The sequence below is a fragment of the Bos mutus genome, chromosome 24 (assembly GCF_027580195.1).
Source record: "Bos mutus isolate GX-2022 chromosome 24, NWIPB_WYAK_1.1, whole genome shotgun sequence".
NCBI classification, from domain to species: Eukaryota; Metazoa; Chordata; class Mammalia; order Artiodactyla; family Bovidae; genus Bos; species Bos mutus.
In genome coordinates, this window is record NC_091640.1 from 19,588,304 (window position 1) to 19,597,070 (window position 8,767).

Below are 8,767 nucleotides of genomic sequence, written 5' to 3' on the forward strand. Positions count from 1 at the left end.
TGGGCCTTAAGCAGGGAAGGAAGGGAGAGAGAAAAAAGCACATTTTCAAAGGAAGTTAAAAGCTGGGTGCTGGGCAGTACCTCCTGTTTGGGTGGCTCCACGCAACCTGGAGCCACCGCTAGCGGGGCGCACGCGTGCTAAGTCATTTCGGTCGTGTCTGACTCTGTGATCTCATAGACCGTAGCCCGCCAGGCTCCTCTGTTCATGGGATTTTTCCAGGCAAGAAAACTGGAGCGGGTTGCCATGCCCTCCTCTAGGGGATCTTCCTGACCCAGGATCTAACCTGTGTCTCCTGCATTGGCAGGCAGGTTCTTTAACCACTAGCAGCATCTGGGAAGGGGTTGTGTATAAAACAGGAGTGGATTTAGGCAGGAAGATGGGGTTAAACAAATTTTTTTCATCTATTCTTTCTCCCTGTCCATTCTACCTGCCTGAGGTATGGGAGAATTCCAGAAGCTATCTGGTTGCCCTCTGGGGTGGGAAACACGGAAAGAACCCTTCCAAGGGTGTGGTGGGGGGCACTCAAAGCCTGGACCATGATGTCCAGCTGGGGCCTGGTGGGCAGGGGAACTTGTCAGCTCCTACTCTAGGACGCCCATGGTGGAGATTCCCCAGGAGCCTGTGGAAGCACAGACAACCGCAAGGACAGCCCAGGGCCCCTCCTCCCCATCACAGCATGTGTAAGCTTCCCCCACCTACAGAGGAGAAGAGAAAACCCTCCAAAGGTGGAGAATTTGCCCATATGAGACGATCACTAATAGTAATCAGAGTGACTGACCACTAATGAACGCTCCTGAAGCCTTCCTCTCCCCCTGGCATGGAAGATCTAGGCCGGGGGAGTCAAATGGCAGCTAAAGAAAATAAAGGCCACTGTGTGTCTGCCCCCATCAGAGTGAAGTAAATGCAGCTGCAGGTGGTAGCTGGCGGGGCTGGCTCTGGCCCTGTCCTCTCCTGCTGCCCCCGCCTAAGGATCTTCCAGCCCTTCCTGAGAGGTCTCACCACAAGGCTCAGGGCCAGGGACCCGAGAACAGGGGCATTTCCAGCCAGAGAGGCAGGGCAGAGCTGGAAGAGGCCAGAGACACACACCAGCTACTGGGGGAGGAGGGAGGTGTGGGCACCCGTGTGGCCGGAGACTTCTGCCCCGTCAGAACACGAGCTAGGGTAGCAGAGAGGAGAGGCCGGCTCCTTCTGAGACACCAACTTCAGGCCAGCCTCAGACTTAGCTTGTAAGATTCGAGGGGCCAGAGAAGGCTTCAGGCTACCCCCAAACTATCTTCCAACAAAGCCCTCTTGCTGAGACAAAGGACTGAAGAAAAAAGAGCCTGTAAGAATATTCAGGCAAAGGGTGAGTTGGGAAGTGGACAAGGAGTATCCCCTGGGTAGACTGGGGCCTGGACAGGTGGTGGACCCAATGAAGACAGGGTCCTAGGCATCTGGACCTAGTCCACAGACAGCCCAGAGCCCATTGTGCCTGCCAATAAGAGCACAGCCAGGGCACCCTCTGGACACAGTGGTCTTTAAAGCTCTCAGGCCCTGGACCCTCTGGCTGATGGTCCAGGAGACCCCTGACTCTGCTCACCACAGGCCCCAACAGGCCCCACAGCCTGTGGTCACCTCTTTGCTCTAGACCATGTCAACACACACATAGGCATACTCACAGACAGACACACAGACACATGCCAAGATGACAGCACTCAGGATAAGGGGACTCACTCAGAGTCAGGCCTCCCCCTTGCGATCCTGGTCATTTTATTATTAGATTCTCAGGGGTGTGAAAATAGAAAATAGCCTCAGATTCCGCCATCTCTCAGTGCTGGCACAGACCCTGCCTATTGTTTCACAGCCTAGAAATGTACTTTTACCACCATCATGGTCATCACCATCACCACTGTGGGGCCAGAGAGATAAACCAGATAGATGGGAGAGGGCCCTGGTCAGGAGCTGCAAGGATCAGGCCCTGGCAGAGATGCTCAGAAGGATATGGATCAAAGTTGGGAAAGGGAGATGTGAAGAATGACCAAAGCTCAGCTTTATCCCATCTGCGCAGAAAGATGCTTTATGAATCAAAACGGTGGAGGACAGGTGAGCTGTGCCCACACAGGACCAAGGGTACCTGCTTCCAACTCAAGGGCCATAAGGGCCTCAGAGTAGCCGAGACCAACGCTACTGCAGTGGTAGAGACAGCTGTCCAAAGGAAGTGGCACCGAGCAGAGTCCCCAAGGCAGGGTAGGACTTCCACAGAGAGCTGCGGAATCAGCCAACTCAATTTTGATTTCTCATTCTGACACTTCCTGGCTAAGTGACCCTAGGAAAGACACCTAACCTCTCTGATCTTCAGTAGCCTGATTTGTAAAATGCCAATGCCTCCCTCATAGGGATGCAGAGAGGAGGAACTAAGCCACTGTGGGAGCAGAGCAGTAGTAAGCAAGTGGCTGGTAGCACCAGGGGAAAAGTAAACAAAGGCAAAGAAGTTAAATGCGGACAGTGTGTGCATAAATGCAGGGGCCAGAGGACACAGGGACGGCTGGGAACGACCCAGAGGGTCAGGCCCCAGAAAGCTCAGGTACCCGGGCTGGATGAGGATGTGACTGGAGGGAGCCCCATCTCTGATGAAGCTACAGCCGTGGAGTTGGCGGCCCTGCCAAACAAGTTGTCAGACCAGCCCTTGAGAGCTTCCTTCTCATTGGTCCTGACTGACGGAAATCAGCAGGCCGGCCGTGCGGGCCGGGCAGCGCAACCGACAAGGCCCCGGGGACAGCTTAAGTGGACAATAATTGCAGGTTATTATATACCGGGCTGCAGCCAAAAGCCCGGCGGCTATTAAGTGTGATTGGGAGAAATAATCAGGAGAAGGAGGAAGGATGAGTGAAGCGAGCTGCTCGTTCTGTTCCCAGGGCTGCTCTGAGGCCGGGGCTGTAGGAAGGCTGGATAGGGTGGGCGGGGCCAGGTAGATTACGATAAGCACCCTACACTCCGGGAAGCAGCTCCATCGTTCCTTGCTGCCGATTCTCCCTGCTTCCCACGATTTGTGCAGAGTAAGGATTACAGTTCCCAACCCATAATTCAGAGAATAAGACCCAGAGAGGGGAAGCAGGCGGCCCAATGACAAAGTGAGTCTTGCCCGAGTCCCACCAAAGCCAGGATTGAGGCTCCCTGTTATCTAATGGCCACAGAAGTGACTCTTGGCATCAAGCCCATCAAGGCTCAGCGCTACCCTCAGTGGGGTGGCATCATCTCAGAACTGGGACTGGGAACACGCGTTAAGACCCAGTGGGTCTTTCCGTGTGGATCTCAGGCAGGACAAGAGCAAGGAACTGGGATATGCAGAGGAGAGAGGCTTATAAAAATATGATTGATTATTTCTTAGAGCTATATATATTCATTAGATCCTTCTCTGGCATACAAGGAGAAATGTATGTCCATTTTCTAGATGAGGAAACCAAAAGTGATCACATGACTTGCCCCAGGCGGGGCAGTGATGCAGTCAAGGGCAGGGCTGGTGGGACAAGGCTGGTCTGGGAACTTGCAGACCACACTCCGGATCTGTCTACTGGCAAAGACCTTGGCAGAGGTAACCTTACTCCGTCCTCTGCCACCAGGCCAGGAGGACTTTATCCAGGAGGACTTCATCCCGCTGGTCAGAGTTTCCCATTGCATCAGTACCAATGGTGGTTCTGTGTTTCCAGGCCAAGGGTGACATGAAGTTGCCCTGGTATGATGTGTGGACCACATGTTCCCAACTTCCCACCTCCCACCCCTCCGCTCCTCCAAGCCCACAACTCAGTTTGGATCCAAGAAGGAGACACCCTCCTCCTTGAAGCACAAACACCATGAACAGCTTCAAGGAGATGCCTGGAGACCAAACACTGCCTTCCTTATTTCCTGCAGTAGCTTTCATAGAGACAGCCCTGCCCTGATGGGGACACCAAAGTGTGGTGGTGAGCAGTGGATCAAGCCCCAGCTCCTCCAAACACAGCACCTCAGCAGACATCCAGAAAAGTCTGCACCGGCTTAGGGCCACCCTCGGGTTCTGATGACCCATCCCTCCCTCCACAGACTGCCTCTCCCCAGCCAGGCCCCCTCAACCAGGCCTCCCCAGCTGCCCCCCCACCACCGACCCCGTCTGGAAATGACCCTGCTTTGGGCCACAGGAGAGCAGGAACCTCGGGCAGGGAGGGATCAATTACACTGTGACTCAGCTAGAGGGGCACAGAGCCAGGGTGTGAGTCACGGAGCCTGCCCACCGCCTCCTTCTCTGGACGGGGGCCAGCCATGCAGGTCTGTGTGGGAGCCTCCCGGGGGTCGGGCACACAGATGTGTGGGTGCAGGCTCCCAGGCAGTGGGGGGTGCCGGGTGTGCTACAATGTGGGCCCTTCCCAAGCCTAAGTGAGGTGGGCATCGCTGAACTGCTGGGTGGGGAGAAACCCATGAGGCCCCTCCCTGACACAGGCTCTGCTCCCCCAAACACCTTCACAACACTATACCCACAACCAGATACTTACATTACTTTTATCTCCCCAACACACTCAGAGGACCACTGAGGAGAAACCCCAACTGTCCTCTTCCTCAGAAAATACCCATGTCCTGTTACGCATGGTCTAAATGCTATTTCTAGCTACAGTTTATATTTATCCCTGGAAAGGAGAGCCTTAGTTTACTTTTTAATAAATCCACTCACAATAATCACAGCTCACCTTTAATGGCAGTGGGGCAGACACGATATATTTATTACCTTTTAGGACATAAAGATCGCCTCTTTATGACAATCATATGCAGTGTTATCATGCCCGTATTTCAGATAAGGAAACTGAGGCTGAGAGCAGGACTTGTGTGGCTGGTGGGTTAAAAACCTGTCTGATTTCAAAGTTCAGACTCTTTCTATACACAGTGCATGCACTATGCATACATGTCTCTATAGTCAAAGTCATATACATATTTTTAAGCAATAAATTCCCAGTCGTATTTATAGACTGTGTTTCTTTAAATTTTACTCTGCACAAGATTTATATGAATGTGTCTGCTTAGTAAGAGAGCAGAATTTACATACACAACTTTGCTTAAACACTTTGAAAGAATTTAAACTTATTAAAAGAAGGTTGCCATCTGGAAATTATTTGCTGGGAGGAGGATGGTTCTTAAAAACCTATGGTACCTTCTTTAAATATTCCTAGTGGTAGCAAACCTTCAGCCTTTGAATGTGGAAATGACCTGTGGGAAATGGGCCCAGTAAAGTGTCCCTCCCACTCAGCACATGTCTTGGGCTGGAGGTGATGGGTGATTTCTCCCTTAAATACCCAGTCTTTACCTTCTTTGTCCCGGTCTTGTGCCATTGATAATACTCTTCTGTGTTAACAGATGGTCAGAGAGTTCTTACCCTGAGTCTTTCCTGTGGGCTCAGCCTGCTGCAAACCCCTACCCCATGGCCACCTGCCACCCTGGAACACAAGCCTACATCCTGCCCTGGCCTTCACTACCCAACTTGACCGTGCCGTGGGCCCTCTCCACCCGCTACCCATCTCTACTTCTCTCTCCCCAAACCAAGCAGCTGCAGATTCCTTGTCAAGCTCTTGTCAGCCCTCAGCTGCTGGGTGAGGGGTCCACACAGATGCATGATTCTGAATCCCCTAGAAAACAACCCTTTGAAGAAACAGCCCAATGTAAACGTCCTGCTAGCTCACCTTCCCCAGCCCCCTTCCAGTTGGGGTCTCCTCCAACCACCTCACTCCAGGTCACCAGCACATGTCCACTGCCAGCAGATGCTGGGTTTCTTAATCCCCAAAACTATGTGAAGGGTGCCATGCCAGCCTGAGAACCTGGCAGCAGTAGGGAGAATTCAGATGAGAGAGCACAGATAGAAGCTATGCGTCCAGCAACTTTATCAGAGAAATCACGGCCCCGAGAAAGTGACATGTATGCACAGCACTGGGTGTGTGTAATAAACGTAAGTCACTATTCCAGCTTCTAAAGTGAGCCCAGTGTCTGAAAACCTCAGGGCTCATGTACAATAAATTAACATAATTAAAAACTAATTAGTAAAACATCACAATTAAAAGGACTTGCTACAGCAACACCTCACAGGTAAGAAGGGGCCGCGGAGTGCCAGCAGCTGGTACCCAGGGCAGGCCCCAGGTAGAGGCGCTGATGACGCCTCGCTCACCCTGAAGGATGCCGCTCCCAGGAGCATGCTGAGAAACAAGTAGGCAGCAAGTGAGGGCACCCACTGAGGGTCCCACTCAGGCCCCAGCTGGAGGAGGCACACCTCCTCCTCTGCAGGATGTGGAGGGGCCTGGGCCAGCCCCTCAGCGCCCGCCTCACTCCCCACCCACAGCGTATAGTGATGCTCTGACAATACTGGCTGATCAGACATTGATCTAAGCACTTCCCCTGCATCTACTCATTTACCCCTCATCACCATTTAACGAGGAAGCTTCTATTCCTCTTCCTATTTCACACGTAAGAAAACAGAGCCACAAAGAGACTAAAGAACCTGTCCAAAGTCCCAGAGTTAGTAAGTGGGAGAGGCAGGACTTGAAGCCAGTTTCACCTAAACACAGTCATAAGCACCTGCTCCCGGTGGACGGAGTGCTGGCTCCTTTCTAAGAAAAAAAATAAATAAGTGTTTAGAAAAGATAAACTCCCAACGCTTCAGTTCAAATAAGATAACTTTCTCTACACCTTTCCGTCGCCTATTTTGACCCTCAGTTTCTGTTCTCACCGTAACAGTTTTCACATGAGAACCGTGAGTCAGCCTCCCAGGTATTGTCTCCCCTTCTTGGATGTGATGTGAGGAAGGAAACGAGGGTGGCAGAAAGGACCCCAGTCTCCATGTTACAGAGGAGGAAGCTGAGACCCAGGCAAGGCATGACTAGGTCCCTCCCACTGACTTCAGGCTGGCCCAGCCCCAACCGGGGATGCAGGAAGCAGGATTCCAGAGGCAACATCTCCAGGTCTGTCTGTCCTGCCCTTCCATTTCCTGCCCGCCCTCAGCGAAAGTGAGGCAAAGCCTGGATCGGCATGAAAGCCTGGAACAGGAACCTGGAGGGCACATGCATACTGACCCAAAGGCGGGAGACTCCCCGTGGCATTTCCTGCCACTGCCCAGGCCCAGGGGCTCCCACAAGACCAAGGCCACGTGTCCCGAGGGGCTCAGCCAGCCAGGGGAGAAGCCCAGAGGCCCCGGCCTTACCAGCCCTGCCACTTACCTGAGCTCCAGGAGGCAGCCAGTCCCTTCTGGGGAGTCCCTGGGTTTCCCACAAACACGCTGCGGACCACCTCCAATTCTCTTCCTCCCTCCAGGGTTCACTCTCCTGGCCAGGCCTGCTGAGGGCTCAGGACAGGACAGGGGAGCCCTTCAACTGTGCACTCTGGGTGGCAGGAGACTGCTAATTAACTGAGAAAAGGCAGATGCTGTTTTCCTGTTTTTTCCCACCTCAATTACTGTTCCTTATACCACGAAATCTTCCCAAATTATTCAAGGACAGAACCCCTGGGCTTATGAGGAATATAGAAAAACAGACTTCAGAGGCTGCCTTAAGCCTCGCCTTGCCCACCCTACCTGCCTCAACACAGGAGCCTTACCTCTTCAGCATCCTGCAGAGCCCAGAGCTCCTTGTCCTTTTCAGGCCCGGCAGCTCCACCCACTGCCTCAACCTCTCTCATCTCTTCCCAAGTGGACCCACCACTTCCTGCAGGGCCAGATCAGAGCTCACCCCACCAGCTAGCCAACCCTGGCTACCACTGCAGCGTCACCCTCTCCAGGATCCCATGGCACAACTCTCCCGCAACTTTCCCTCGAGCCCCCAACTGAGTCTTGCCCTTGGCTGGTTTACCAGGCTCTGAGTCAGTCTCTTGGCCCAACAGCAAGCAACTGAGCCTCTCTTTCTCTCCAACCTCCCCTCACTGCCCTCTGCAGGGCTGGGCAAGCAGTTCACTCCAGAAGGACTTTAACTGGAGGTCTGGTCTCTGCTGGGGGTGCCCCATCAGACCGAAGCTCTGTTTTCAGCTGGCTCTCAACAAAACCTTAGAGAACAGATACTTCTTGCCCTCCTAGCCCTAAGGCCAGGCCATCAGCCAGCTCTTTGGCCATCTACCCTTCCTCATCCTGCCCATTTTACCTCAAGACTGCTACCCCCATCACAGATCACCACACACAGCTCAGGATCGTCTTCTGTTTTCCCTCGTGTGGATGTGGAACTCCTCGGCCAGGAAGACATTTAACCATCTGTTGCCGTTTGCTGTTCTGGGGCTTTTCACTTGGGATGACTTTGGTCTTTCTAACAAGATAGCTGGGTCTTCCCAGGCCTGTCCTTTCTCTGTTGCTGCCAGGGGAGAAAAGGACAGGCTGGATCAATGTAAGAATGACTGAGTGGGTGCCTCTAAGCCAAGTTGCTGTGCATGTTCTACCCTGCTTGTGTCTCACCCTGGGCTTTGAACTCCTTCTGGGAGAGTTTGCCCAAGGAGAGTCCCAGGGACAGGGGGGCCTGGTGGGCTGCCATCTATGGGATCGCACAGAGTTGTAAATGACTGAAGTGACTTAGCAGTAGCAGTTGCAGCCCCTATCCTTAGAGTCCATTTGAATGAACACAGCCTTGCTCCCAAAATCAAATTAGACATTGGGATCTAGAAACTCCACCCTAGCACCTGCTGCGTGCCCTTGCCTCTCCAGATGGCTTGGTTCCCGCCCTCCGCCAGGTCTCAGTCTCAACTAAGAAAGAAGATTCACAGGCAGGAGAGCCCATGCAGGTCTGAGGGTGTGTGGTCATGGCCA